Source organism: Lactuca saligna, chromosome 2, assembly GCF_052625555.1.
Source record: "Lactuca saligna cultivar CGN05327 chromosome 2, ASM5262555v1, whole genome shotgun sequence".
NCBI classification, from domain to species: Eukaryota; Viridiplantae; Streptophyta; class Magnoliopsida; order Asterales; family Asteraceae; genus Lactuca; species Lactuca saligna.
In genome coordinates this window covers 77,347,611-77,363,801 of record NC_136418.1, presented here as the reverse complement: position 1 = coordinate 77,363,801, position 16,191 = coordinate 77,347,611, and the positions used below count along the sequence as shown (strand labels likewise).

Sequence of the window (16,191 nt, the reverse complement as noted above, 5' to 3'; positions counted from 1 at the left end):
ATGGTTGAACAACAAGATGTCCAAGAGGAGTTATCCATTAAACCGGATTGTTTTTCACTGCTATAACCTGTCAAAATTTATAAAATCAATAAACGTATTAATCTTATCTTATAAAAATATAAAATTTATACCTTTTCACAATCTCCAAGCCAACTCATAATACTTCTTGTAGATTCAAACATTGCTAAAAGAAAAAACACCATTAAGGGCTTGAGTTTCCTCCGCCATTAAGCCACATTTGAAACCTTAAAGGACTGTTTTGATGACCTTTTGGAGGGTTCAAAACATGGTCTTTTTATAGAAAAACATTACAGAAGAATGTATGAGAATTAGAGCAAAAGAAATCATGAACGAAGACACCAAAGAGAAAATAGAAAGACAATTATTCTACAATTCTAACCAATCCTTACTCACCAATTACCACATATATGAGAGTGTTCTTAACTATATTTTGACAGCCATCACCCATCAAAAACGCACAAAACGTGGCTAGGGATTAATCACATAACATATCAAGGATTGGAAGTAAGAAGAATGAGATTGCTTGAATCCAATCACTAGCAATTGAAAAATGAAATCAAAAGACGAGTTAAAGCAAAGAACTACCGGATTATATAAGTCGGTTTTGCATCCTTAACACACCTTCAAGAACCGACACTTGTAGACCCTTCTTTCCCCCTCTCTTCTCAGTTCTTTTTCCCTTCTCCACCCTACCTCGCCTTTTTTTTTCCTATGCTACTGTCGAGCGATGCAAAGGATTGATTTTGAGAATACTCCATTAATCCGTGCGTAAAGGCTAAAACAGTCGCAAAATTTTTTTGGAGGTATCTTCACAAATTAAGTTTCTTGTAATGCCAATTTGGTCCTAGGCTCTGAACTTTTTCTTGTTGGGCGGGGGGGGGGGGGGGGGGGGGGGGTATGGACGAATTTTTAAGGATTAGTCCCTAGACATTGAACTTTATCCTATCTTTCCTAACCTTAGATACTTTCACAAATTAAGTTTCTTTTAATGCCAATTTAGCCCCTTCATTACTTCACAAACTATATACTATTGTTTTACATTTAGGGGTGCTCGATTTGACAATAAAAATAATGTTGACAGAAAACCTATTATAGTCTTCTGACCCATGATAAGAGAATACAAAATTGACTAGTATTTTGAAATTATAAAAAATAGGAAAGCATAATCAATTAAAAATAATCTAGTTATTTAAAAAAAATGTGGTTTATGGTTTTGAAATTATTTTCTAAGTTAATAAAAATGATAGTCAGATTTTTCAAAAATCATATAAATTAACAGTAGTCATTATTGTGAATATCGATTTTTATATGTACATTATATTTATACTTCAATTTCAATTCATATAACACTTTAAGTTTTTTTTATTCTTAGACATTAGTCATTTAGATAAAAAACGCTGATAACTAATAGTGATTATTGTGCATTTGTATTCAATTGTATGTTGAAATCAGTTGAATGAAACGTCGATAACACATTACAAAAGAAAAAATTACCGCTAACCAACTAAAAATATATATATAAAGGATAGATAAAGAGTGATTTGTATATAACTATTTATGTTTTAAATATTGGTATTTACATTTTAAATATTTGTATTACACAAGTTAATAAAACATAAATCTTTGTCTATAAGGAAAAGTTACCGTGTAAGGATCTTTACCCATCGATAGATATCATTTATTTTTATAAAGCTTAAATTGACTATTTTAATAAAATTAGCAAAGGTGTTCTACAAAATATTTACCTTGTTATTTTTTTTTCTTTGACAAAAAAATGAAAAGTAATTAAAATGCTATATCTTTTATCTATCAATAAATTCTAATCTTATTAATTATTTATCACAATCAATCCAAACATCAACAAAAATTTCATTGTTGTTTAAAAAAAAAGATCAAAGATATTTAATATTTAATTTCTAAGCCAACATTTCTTCTAAATCTATAAAATGAAAGGATAAATGGAAGTCCATCTACCCAAACAAAATAAATACATAATTTTATATAGTTAGAAACATTGAACAAATTAAATTACATTCAATTATTCAAATAAATACATAATTTTATATAGTTAGAAACATTGAACAAATTAAATTACATTCAATTATTCAATTTAGTATGAACCAAATGCATGAAAGATTACAAAATTGAAGCTACTAATTCTTTAACTATCAATATCCTCAACAGTTAAGAGCTTTCAAGTCTCAAATCATTAACTAATATAATTTTTAAACCTCCTCACAATAACACATATAAATAAAAGAACACATATGTGTTCAAAATGGGGTGTGATCCAAATGAAACAACACATATAGTTTATACATCAAGCTTATACAAGTAATAACTACCAATTTCGATAAAACTAATAATTTATTGTGAACTAAAACTAAAATTTGCAAAATATTATTATCTTTAATATATAAGTACAAATCTATCAAGACCAAGAAAACTACAACCATGATTGCACAACCTTCAAGACCCATTTCTCTTTTATATCCAAAACAAATGTAATGATAAATAGCATTGTACTTTGTATATATGGGAGAATATAAACATAAACTTTTGAAAATAAAATAATAAAAAAGTCAATTACTACTTACACAATCTTTATTTCTGCTACTTCAAAACTATTTATAGAGTTAAGCTTAGCAAGCTATATAGATTGGAGTGATTACTTTAAGGATCATGGCCACATAGTAGTTTATATATAAAGTTGATGTGTACATTAAGAAGTGAACCTTATGCCTCTTAAAAATTCAAGAAAGAAGAAATATGCTTTATATAATTGTAGACTTACAGATATATGATATAGATATAGATATATATGTATAAATGTATAGATATAGATAGCACAAACTATATTGTTGAGGATTTTGAAAAAGTTGAAGAACAGGAGCGAGCATTGGCTACTTTAACCATGGCTTTATCTACAGATATTGCACAAGGATTTAGAGAGTACACTTCAGCTAAAGCATTGTGGGAAGCTCTTATCGAGGTATACTGTAACGCCCGTAGATTAGGGCTAGTCAATTTAAAGACGATAAGCGTCATAAATGACTTTTTATTAGAAGATTATGTAGAATGAATAGTCTTAACCAAGTTTTAGTGGTCGTGATAAGGATTTCGGATATATAAAGAACGCCGAAATCCGAGTTATAACGAAGAAGTTATGACCTGTCGAAGTTTCGCGACAAAACCGGCAGGACACAGCGCAACATTAATAGTGAATTTACGATGGAGCGATATTTGGCCTTAGTGATCCAAATGAAAGTTGTAGAATACGTTCAACCGAGAGCGTCCATAAAAAGAACACCCAAATCTGACTTCGTATGAGGAAATTATGATTTTTCGAAGTTTCGGCTTAGCAGTGTACATCCCAAAGTTCGAATATGAGATCGAGAGATATTTAGCCGAAACAATCTAAACGAGAATTGAAGATCTCGTTGATAGTAGTCCAACGGTGAAAAGACAGACGAAAACACACGTCAGACGAAGGAGTTATGATTTTCTAACGGAGTTTTCCTCTCCCGGCCTACTAAAAATAATATAATAAAAATAAAATCAAAATTAGCCGACGGAGTCTAAACAGAAGTTGGAGATCTTCTTCTTACCTACGCGTGGAAAAACATAACGTTGAAAACGGAGCTCGTATGCGAAAGTTATGATTTTTTGAAGTTCGGGGAACGAACCCCAAAGCTGTGTTAGGGACCATGACGTGAAAACAGTGTTCACAACGTGAACTGACTTCTAACATCTTTTGGAGCATGACAGAGCAAGTGGACCGATGATGCATGCAATAACATTTATGCCCACGACGTGGGAGCACTGTTCACGATGTGAAAATCGAGAAAACAACTCTATAAATAGATTTGAAGGGGCAGCTGTTTGTGGTTGTCAACACTCTTCTCTCTCTCCCATATTACATCGATTTATGTGCAAAGAAGTACCCCCGAAGCCCTGGTATCATCCCGAGACCCGAAGCAAGTCCCAAAGCCCGAAGATCCTGAGAAGAAAAGAGTTTCCAAGCTAAACCTTTGCCCGTGAGAAGCTGGTTTTTGTGAAGATCTTCCAGATCTACCAAAGAATACTACTTTTACAAACCGTAGTGTTGTCCGATCATCTTCTGATCAAGTGAGTGTGTAGTTACTTTCTTCTAACACATATATACGAAGTATTTGTATTGAAATACATGCTATGTGTTTATATATTGTTCTTTATATGAGATGAGTGTGGAATGGATGTTTTATATAGTTTTTAAATGATTAAAAATGTATATGTAATTTATATATACAAATATGATGGGTAGAACATGGCTAGATGAAATAGTTGATTTGAGACGAAAGGATAAGAAGTCTGGATGATATTGATGTTCTAGTTAAATAGTGGAACAGAGATGGTCACCAAAATATGTTCTACACAATCCAACGAAAAAGTCAACAGGTTTGTTACCTGTAGGTATTTTGAACCCAATGTGTTCATTTGGTATTTTTGAACTCTAAGTGTTCATTAGGTGTTTTGAACTCAATGTGTTCATCATGTATTTTTTAACTCTATGTGTTCATTTCGTGTTTTTGAACTCAATGTGTTAATTAGGTATTTTGAACTATATGTGTTCACTTGGTGTCCTTGAACTCAATGTGTTCATTAGGTATTTTGAGCTATATGTGTTCATTAAGTATTTTAGAACTCAATGTGTTCGTTAGGTATTTCTGAACTAGATGTGTTCACTAGGTGTTGTTGAACTGAGTGTGTTCACTGGGTATTTTAGAACTAGGTGTTCGTCAGACGTTTGAGTTACGTATTCACCAAATTTATGGACTGTGGACAGTAACGGACTTTGTGTCAATTCCTTATGTCTATACTTTGCAATATGAATGAAGGATAACTGATTCTTAAGGTAAAGCATTAAGAAATAAAAGGAGATAATGGGGACGGGTAATTGGGTTTATTGTTTGATGATTAAATATAATTATTATATTATTGTGGGTTGAAAACCCTATATGCTCACCAGGTTCCCAAGCTTGATCCACTCGGTTTTCTTTGTATTACATGAGTATAAGTCGGATGACTTGACGAGAGATTACGGATTATAGACCAGTTGTTATAAATAACTATTGTAAGGTCTATACAATATCGTTTATGCTTTTGGTCTGTATCGGAACATGACATCCCGAGGTTTTATTATTTAATGAAAATACACTCTCTTTGAGAATTGTTTTGATAAATGGTCATCATATTTTGTTTTTAGGACAAATTCCGCAACTGTTTTCTTTAAAAGATAACTCTAATTTTAAAACAAAGTATAAACAAACCGGTCTTTTCTGACCGTGAAATTGGGAATGTCACAGTTGGTATCAGAGCATTAGTTTAAGCGAACTAGGAATTTGTAGGATTTCTATACTTAAACTTAGAATGCTAAGTGAAGATTGTGAGATGTGTGTTTGTTATATTTTAGACACGAGCACTAGTTTATTTTAGGAAAGATGCCTAAAATGCTTTTATGTGCTAAATGCTATGTGTTTACTATATGTGATATTATTTGTTCGGATCTACGATTTGTTGCCAACCGAATCTGGAAACCTTAAGTGTTTAGGATTCTAAGTGTACGAATACGGTATTAGAACTCACATATAATCATTTCAGAGTGATAAGTATGATTTAAATATCTATCGTGGTTAAGGACATAAATTCACCTTATTCGGTGTATAGATCTAAAATGGTGAGAACAAGAAGTGGAGTTGGAAACGTGGATGAAAATAGGAATCAACCACCTGTGATTGAGCAAGTAGTTGTTACAGTAGCAGCACCTGAGCCGATGATAATGGCTGGAGTACAATTGATGATTCAAACGATGTTGGATCGCCAGATGGAAGAAACTAGACGTCTGCTTCAGCAGAATCATGAAGAACTTTCAATAAAAGTTGAAGAGCCCGAAGTAAATGGAGGATATTCGGAAGGGGGAACTATAGTGGGACTGTAGGTTAAGCTGATCTGCCAGTGATTAGGAGTATAAACCAAGACGATGGGGTCGAAAGAAATTGATGCAAGTGCAAAGATTTTCTAACTTGCAATCTATCGAATTTCACAGGTAAAGAAAGCCCAATTGGAGTTATGGATTGGATATCTGAGATGGAGTTGGCGTTTATAACATGTGGTTGCAAGGGCAAGCTACAAACCACATATGCAGTACGTCAGTTCAGAGGTAATGTTGTTCGCTAGTGGAACACTCTGGGGAAGACCATAAGCCCCAATGAGCCACTGCAACTGACTTGGGTAGAATTCTTTGTGCAATTCAAACGGAAGTTTTACTCTTCCGAAGATCTGCTAGAGATAGAGAACCAATTCATAACGTTAAAGAAGGACAACATGTCCATTGATGAATACACAAATGCCTTCACTGATAAGATGGAGTTTGCTTTGCATATTGTCCCAGACGAGCTGGCGAAAATAGATAGGTATGCAAAGGGACTACCATGGGAGTACACTATGCCAGTGCGCTAGGCACCTACCATTGAGGCAGCCATTTAGATTGCTAGGTCTATCAAAGGAATGATCAAGGGCAGAACCACCAACAAGGTTGGGGTTGGTGAGAAGAGAAAATTTAAAGGATCATTAGGATCCGACGAGAAGAGAAAATTCTCAAAGTGTGGTTTGAAAAAGTACGAAGGAGGAGGAGATGAAGCAAGGTGGTGTGATAAGTGCAAGAAGAAACACTAAGGAAAATGTGACGAGGAGGTTACATGTTTTAAGTATGGAAGGACTGGGCACTACACCAATGAATGTGCATCCAGTAAGAAAGTGTGTTATGAGTGCAACAAAAAAGGGCATATTTCGATCGATTGCCCAAAGAAGAAAGAACAAGCAAAGCCAAAGGCGTTCCACATGATCCTCGACAAGGCAGACGACAACGCGAGGAATCAGGGATGAGGATTTTATATCCAAATATGAAGTTATTATGGGATTAATGTCTAAGTCCATAACTATATATGTATGTACTTGACCCGATCCGACATGGTCCATTTGGGTTGCATGGCATCATGCACTTGGATAGACTAAATGAGTGAAATAAGACACTTATTAATATTAATATATTATAATTTCTATTATATTAATAATAAGAATAATAATATTTAATTAGTATTGATCAAGAATTAATGTAGAATTAATTATGTGATCAAAAGAAGACTAATTAAATATATGGGTTGATTGTGTAAATCATCCATAACTTATATAGTGGGCCTAAGCACCATGGATAATCAAGTTGGGTTAAACCCATAGCATGCTCCATGGATGCTCCATGGAGGTTACATAACCCATGGGTCATACAAATGAAAGGTCATGACAATTAGGGTTTACATGGTGTAACCATAATTGTAACACACTATATAAAGGTCATATTATTCACCAAAATCGGCACCAGTGTGTGAAGAAGAGGGCTAGCCGATTTCATGAAGTTGTCTTTTCTCTCAATTTTATTCCAAGTGTATTCGGTGTTGTGTGAGCCATTTGAGGTGTCACATTTGAGGCACTAGGTACTCAAGCCCCATGGAGTCAAGCTAAAACAACAAGGTATGTTATTCTACTAGATTCTTGTAGTATAGTTACTTTATAATATGCTAGTTAGGGTGAAACCTTGGAATTTTAAGTATTTGCATGTATATTAGAGAAAACATAGATCCAACGTTTATAGGGTTGCATGTACACCATAGGAGTGTTAGAATGCTCAAAACCCAACAGTAGTATCAGAGCCTAGGCTTGTTTTTTTGTTAGACTTGCAAAACTACTTAAAAATCGAAGTTAGCTGCTGTCTCGACAGTGGACTCCCCGAGTTCCCTGATGGACTCGACGAGTCCAAGGCAAAACTCAACCAACTCATCGAGTTGGTTTATGCACTCGACGAGTTGGACCCCCTGACAGCTTATCTTCGAAGTTTTTGGCTAGAAATGGACTAGGAACATTACCATAAGTTGTTTTTGAACCTATAAACCTATTTTTGATGTGGTAATATTCATGCTAATCCAATTTCAAAGATAATTGTCAATAGATTCATATTTTGTATTAGTTTAAGAGTTATGCTAAGTACTTGAAAAAGTTTGATGTGAATTATATTTGTTATTATAAGTTGCTTAGATTAATAGAAAAGTTAATTGAATATGTGTTTTCAATCCAAATTAATCTAAGAGTTGTTCATAATATGTGTTTTTGTAACTTGTCCTCAAGTTATATGAAAAGTCACATTTATGATTATTAGAACTCATAAAATTTCCATAAGTTATAAAAAGATGAAGAGTCTTCTTTTTAATGTTTTAAAGTCTTCCATAACTTGTCCTCAAGTTATGGAACTTGAAGAGTTTTTTTTAATTAAAACTTCTTTAATCATATAAGTTATGGAATTAAATAGTTTTGAATAGTTTCAAAACTTGCCCTCAAGTTTTGGAATTTAAAAAGTTTTCTTTATGAATACTTTAATTCCAAATTAAGCCCTTAGAATTTTAAAAGTTAAAATTCAACTCTTATACTCTTATAATATTATAAGTTAATACTATATATATATATATATATATATATATATATATATATATATATATGTATGTATGTATGTATGTATAAGAGCAAAAGCCCTCTTAGCATTAGTAGGCCTCATTCACGAAGTCGGTCTATAAGGGGGGGGGGGGGGGGGTATAAGGTTACTGCCTATAAAATAGCAGTTTAATGGGTGCCCACTCCCACCCACCGCTTCCTTGACCGGTGGAGGGTCGTTAGCCGAAAAGATAGGACAAGGACTATAATTCTCCCTTCATTATAAGTATAATAATAAATACTAAGTAACTAAACACTTAGAAATTCCTAGTCTTAGTTACTTAGGAAAATGTGAATAAGGTGGTAATCCATGAAATTACACTTTGCACTTTGTTAAAGCCGTTAGTAGAGCGTGTGTAGTTAACCGGTACACTAATTGGACTTAACAAGGTAGGAAAACGGTAATTTAATGTTTATCACAGTATCGATGGAGCATGTGTGGTTAACCGGCACTTCGATTGAGGGGTAATACATTAAGGATACCAAGTAATTTGCATGGTTACTTCACACCTTGTTTTGTGATCCTCGGCATCCCAGTCACAAAACTTGAAGGGTACACTTGAGATTGAAACATGCCATTGAAAAGTTCAATGAATCTCGAAAGATCTAGGAGTTTCAAAACCAATTAAAACTTATAATACATTTCGTTTTCATGGTGGAAAGTGGTGAATCGTCATTCACCTACCTTCAAATATTTATAGCTTGGATTACGACATCCCTCTTCCATGTTATAAAATTGTTGTTGGGTCCTAGCCTTAATATTTCATATTGGGTGTCATATTAAGGACTTAAATCAACATACTTGAATTTCTCCAATTGTGATGTGTAGTTTAGACAACAATGATCTTCCCAAATCAAGCTTTCCTAATGAAGATGATTTCCCAGGTTTTGTCTCATGGAAATCATACTTCTCTTCCTCTACCTCCTTTAATCATTATCCCTGACCCACAAGCTCAAAGACTTGAATAGTTCAAGATCACTCAATCCCTACTCACAATAAACATAAAATTGGAAGTCCTGTGTGCACTCATGTCTTAGGACTGAAGTAACACATTGACAGGTTGAGAATGTTGGGTGTCATTGTTCTAAGGAAGTTGGCTATTGACTGGGTCTTTCAGTCACTTCTTGAGTCATATAGAAAGACTACTATGTGACAGGTCACGACATGACCCTAATGGATCTTTCTTATTTGCTTATTTCTGCTGAATCACAAATGATTTGGTGCAATAGTTAAGAAAATATGAATGGAAGGTCTATTTCTCAAATTTCCATGGACATGGACAATGGTAACATTGGAAATCCAGAAAATCTTTCTCTTCCTAATGGAAAGGGATCGGCCTTAGTCAACTCGGTTGACCGGAAGGTAAAGAGAAAGTCTAAGTTTGGAATTATCTTTTGTACCATTCTCAAAGAGTCTATATGTTTTCATTGTGAAGAAAAGGGGTATTGGAAGCGAAGCTGCCAGATTTACCTGAAAGATATGGTAAAGTCAAAGTCCATTATCTAACTCTATTAAGTATCTTTTGGAGATTCCTAATACATACTGTAATCTAATTATATCTTGATGTTTTAGAGAATCAAAGGAAACTTAAAGAAAGAGTATGTTGGATCTGATCGCGAAGATGGATTTCTATCGCATGGTTGCAGATGGGATTCTTGAGCTACTCCTTAGGAGTTATGATAGTTTGCTAGGAAACATGTAAATGTGTTGTATGTGCTATGTGCTTTTCAGTTTTATTATCCCGGTTATTTTCTCATGTTATTTTTATTCGCTATTTTGATAGCAAATGCAATACCTTTGACCATGTGACCAGTGAAAGGACTTAAATTCACATTGGTACTGATACAAGCCTCTGGCCATGTAGAACAGGTCTCTGTAAGAGAATGATTTCTATTCTATGGCATTGGCTAATGGTTAATCAGGGCATGAAAACCTGAAATCTACCAAAATATTTATCAGAAATTGTATGTCTTCTGTGCCATTTGGGCCGAAGCGTTATTGATATTTATCAAGTATTGAAATTGTTAAGTCTCTTTGACTGTATACCTTTGAATCAAGTCACTGATTATTATGGAAATCTTGTTACATGATTTCAGATATGTCGTTGTTTCTCCACTTTGCTTCTGCCATATTGAAGTATGTATATGGCATAACATTATATTGTATCTATTACTGAACTCACTAAGCATCACCGCTTACCCTCTCAATATTTTAATAACTTGCAGACAATAAGCATCCAGTATATCCATATACTATCGGAAGAATTAGAATAGTTTATATTATTACTTTTGTATTTAAGTTTTAGTATGTATCAAATTTTACAATATCTTGGGTAGTTTTGTAATAAACTAAAACTTAGTCGCTTTGTATCCAATGTTTTGTAACAAGACCATATTTGTATAATAAAATATTATTTATGAATATGCACGTAGCATGTTTTGGAGTAATGAAGTGTAGAATTCATTAAAGTATAAGGAGATCTTTCTATAACGCATTAATTTCTCCCACACACATTCTGTGTTCGGATTCATTTTTGTAATAATTAAATAAATCAACTTACACATTTTATTCAAGTTCTTTACCTTCATTGTTAGAGTCACAAATAATCCTTTGAACTTTCTCATAACGTTCATAACTAAAACACCCATTATCAATCTTGCTTAATAGATCCAAAACCCATCTATCTTTCCAAGCTTTTGAAAACCCTTTACACAACCCACTCAAAACAACCAAATCAGACCCAATAGGCTCTCTAACATCTCTTTAAAAACACCAAAAGCACCATCATAATCATTTGTTTGCAAGAATGATAAAATTAACATCTCCACAGTATCTTCAATTGGACGATAATTACTTTTCACCATGCTTTTATAAAGTTGAAAACCACGATCTGGGTTCTTTCGAGCACATTGGGCTTTAATTAAGGAAGAAAATGTTGAAGAATTTGGTACTAATTTCTTTTTATCAAGTTCTTTAACCAAATAAGCAGCTTTCTTGGTTTTTCCTTCGTTACAAAGTCCCAGCAACAATGCGTTATAAGTCAAAATATCAGGTTTGACCCCAGTTCTTATCATTTCTTCAAAAATCTGATTATCCTTTTCGATTTTATCTGATTGGGAACATGCAGTGATTAATGTGTTGTAAGTTATAGTATTAGGATCCACATTTACCCTTTTCATTTCAAGAAAAACTTTAAAAGCATCATGTAGTTTCCCTTCTTTACAGAATCCATGGATTATTGTGTTGTAAGTTATGGCATTTGGGTTTATTCCATTCTTCTCCATTGTAAGTTTCAACTTAATTGCGGTTGTTAAAAGGCCTTGGTTGATGTATGCAGTGATCAATGTATTGTAGGAGGAGACAAAAGGGTTCATTCCCATACCTTGCATTTCATCGAACACTTGGACTGCATTCTCTAGTTTCCCTAATTGAACATAAGCATTCATCACCATGTTGAGAGTGAACACATTGATTGTGATTTTGGATCTTCTCATTTGGTTGTAAAATGGTAACGCGATGTCTGCTCGATTGAAACTAAGCAGTGAACTCATATACAGGTTACATGATTCAATGGTAGGAAGAAATCCGTATTCCTTCATACGACAAAATGTCTCTGTTGCATTCCTGAACTGCTTCATCTGTGCATACATTTTGAAAAGGGCATCGAAAACACGAGGAGTGGAATCACACATTTGATAAGAGTGAAGAATAGCATCGAAGAGCTTAGAATGGAGGTTTACATCACAAGAACAAGAACCGATGATCTTCTTTAAAATGGATTCAGCTGACACAAATTTTCGATTCTTGGTGAGGATGTGGAGGATGATGGAATTTGTTTCGAGGGTGAGTAAACTAGGGTTGTGAAGCTCAATCCATTTGAAGAATTTTAGGGAAATGACGTAATCGTTTTGAGGCTTTAACAGAATGTGTTTCACTCGTAATGAATTAGATTTGGTTAATAATTTATCTATCTTAGCCCAATCAGAGTGAAGAAGATGACTGTAAGCTATGTTGATGTAATCAAGATCTTGACCTTTGTGTTCAAGGATAGTTCTATGGGGTATGGGAATAGGACTCCATTTACTTCTAAGGTGAGTAGAATTAGGGTTTTTCATGGTTGAATCAAGTATTGTTGAAATGAGATTTTAATTTATATATTTTTAATGGAAAAAAACGGAGAAATAAAATATATGAAATAATAATGATTTTGAACCTGCAAAACTTAAGACGGCCTCTTTACAAGCAATGGCTGTCATCATCATGTGGGACCCATCAAGAGAGTGGACAAAGTTAGCAGGAAAGGCTGTTCTTTGTCTTTTCACCATCACCTTTTATAACAAAAAAAATTATTTTTTTTGCATTTAGCATAATAAAGAAAAGGTTGCAGATATACCTTATCGGTTTCTCGTTGTAGTGTCAAAACTTGAAGAGATGTCTTAATCTACACATTTTAAAAAAAAACAACAAAAAAGTTGTGGTTCCTATTAGCAAAAAAGCCAAAATACAGGGACTTTACTTGACAATTTGACTTACTAAAAGAACTCCTAAGATGTCTTCCTAATTTGCGGTATGGTTGAACAACAGGAAGTCCAAGAGGAGTTGTCCATTGTACTTGATTGTTCTTCAGTGCTATAACCTGTCAAAATTTATAAAATCAATAAACGTATTAATCTTATCTTATAAAAAATATAAAATTTATACCTTTGCACAATCACCAAGCCAATTCATAATACTTCTTGCAGATTCAAACATTGCTAAAAGAAAAAACACCATTAATGGCTTGAGTTTCCTCCACCATTAAGCCACGTATGAAACCTTAAAGGACTATTTTGAAGACCTTTTGGAGGGTTCAAAACATGGTCTTTTTATAGAAAAACATCACACAAGAATCTATGAGAATTGGAGCAAAAGAAATCATGAACGAAGATACCAAAGAGAAAATAGAAAGATAATTATTCTACAATTCTAACCAATCCTTACTCACCAATTACCACATATATGAGTCTTCTTAACTATATTTTGACAGCCATCACCCATTAAAAACACACAAAACGTGGTTGGGGATTAATCACATAACATATCAAGGATTGGAAGTAAGAAGAATGAGATTGCTTGAATCCAATCACTAGCAAGTAAAACATGAAATCAAAAGACGAGTTAAAGCAAGGAACTACCGGATTGTATGAGTCGATTTCACAGCCTCGACACATCTTCAAGAATCGACACTTGCAGACCCTTGTTTCCCCCCTCTCTTCTCAGTTCGAGGTTCTAAAAGGCGTGAGGCGTGGCGTGGTGGCAAGGTCAAGCCTTAAGCTTAACGAGTCATGGTGATCCATGGCGTTTTTCAAGTCGTGATGTAAGACGGCGATTTTGTATTAATTTATAATTATATTACCGCTTATATATATATATATATATATATATATATATATATATATATATATATATATATATATATATATATGTGTATATATATATATATATATATATATATTAGATATAACTACTTTTTAGAAGTGTTATATCAACAACAAATAACAAAAAACACAATATTTGTATGTCCTATTAGAAAATGTATAAAAAGGAAAAAAAAAAAAAAAAACGTGTATCAAACGAAAAAACACGCGTCATAATGCGTCATGGCGCGCCATATCATTCATTGCCACACGTCACGCCTAACAACAACGTTATGGGGCTTTTTGTAACGGCGACATCGGGCCTCTCGCCATGGCGCGCCTTTTAGAATACTGGTTCTTTCCTTCTCCACCCTACCTCGCCTTTTTTTCGTATGCTGTTGTCGAGCGATGCAAAGGATCGATTTTGAGATTATCCCATTAATCCGTGCGTAAAGGCTAGAACAGTCGGAAAAAAAAATTTGGAGGTATCTTCACAAATTAAGTTTCTTGTAATGCCAATTTGGTCCTAGGTTTCGAACTTTTTTTTGTTGGGGGTTATGGACGAATTTTTAAGGATTAGTCCCTAGACATTGAACTTTATCCTATCTTTCCTAACCTTAGATACCTTCATAAATTAAGTTTTTTTTAATACCAATTTAGCCCCTTCATTACTTCACAAATTATATACTATTGTTTTATATTTAGGGGTGCTCAATTTGACAGTAAAAATAATGTTGACAGAAACCTATTATAGTCTTCTGACCCATAATAAGAGAATAAAAAATGACTCGTATTTTGAAATTATAAAAAATAGGAAAGTATAAACAATTAAAAATAATCTACTTATTTATTTATTTATTTATTTATTTATTAAATTGTGGTTTATGCATTTGAATTTATTTTCTAAGTTAATAAAAATGATAGTGTGTTTTTCAAAAATCATATAAATTAATAGTAGTCATTACCGTGAATATCAATTTTTATATGTACATTATATTTATACTTCAATTTCAATTTATATAACGCTTTAAGTTTTTTTTATTCTTAGACATTAGTCACTTAGATAAAAACGCTGATAACTAATAGTTATCATTGTGCATTTGTATTAAGTTGTATGTTGAAATCAGTTGAATGAAAAGTCGATAACACATTACAAAAGAAAAATTACCACTAACCAACTAAAAAGATATATAAATTATAGATAAAGAGGGATTTGCATATAACTATTTATGTTTTAAATATTGGTATTTACGTTTTAAATATTTGTATTGCACAACTTAATAAAACATATATAATTTGTTTATAAGAAAAAACTACCGTGTAAGGATCTCTACCCATCGATAGATATCATTTATTTTTTTAAAGATTAAATTGACTATTTTAATAAAATTAACAAAGATGTTCCACAAAATATTTAACTTTTTTTTTCTTTGACAAAAAAATAATTAAAAATGAAAAGTAATTAAGATGTTATATCTTTTATCTATTAATAAATTCTAATCTTATTATTTATTTATCACAATCAATCCAAACATCAACAAAGATTTCATTGTTGTTTCCAAAAAAAGATTAAAGATAAATGGAAGTCCATCTACCCAAACAAAATAAAATATGTTATTTTATATAGTTAGAAACATTTACATTCAATTATTCAATTTCCTATGAATGCATGAAAGATTACAATATTAAAGTTACTAATTCTTTATCTATCAATATCCTCAACAGCTAAGAGCTCTCAAGTCTCAAATAATCAACTAATATACATTATAAACCTCCTCACAATAACACACATAAATAAAAGAACACATATGTGTTCAAAATGGGGTGTGATCTAAATAAAACAACACATATTATACAAGTAATAACTACCAATTTCAATAAAACTAATAATTTATTGTGAAATAAAACAAAATTTTGCAAAATATTATTATCTTTAATGTATAGAGTACAAATCTATCAAGACCAAGAAAACTACAACCATGATTGCATAACCTTCACGACCCATTCCTCTTTCATATCTAAAACAGACAAAACCATAAATAGCATTGTACTTTTTGTATATGGTAGAATATAAACATAAACTTTTGAAACTAAAATAATAAAAAAATCAATTGCTACTTACACAATCTTTATTTCTGCTACTTAGAGTTAAGCTTAGCAAGCTATATAGATTGGAATGATTACTTTAAGGATTAT

The 16,191-nt window shown here is 32.7% G+C and overlaps 2 pseudogenes; both read right to left on the bottom strand.

Moving 5' to 3' along the window:
• Nucleotides 1-228, bottom strand: part of LOC145029826 (uncharacterized) — a 38,661-nt pseudogene extending 38,433 nt beyond the window's left edge.
• Nucleotides 229-11,155: 10,927 nt separating this feature from the next.
• On the bottom strand, nucleotides 11,156-13,372 carry LOC145029825 (uncharacterized; annotated as a pseudogene).
• Between the last annotated feature and the right edge of the window lie 2,819 nt (nucleotides 13,373-16,191).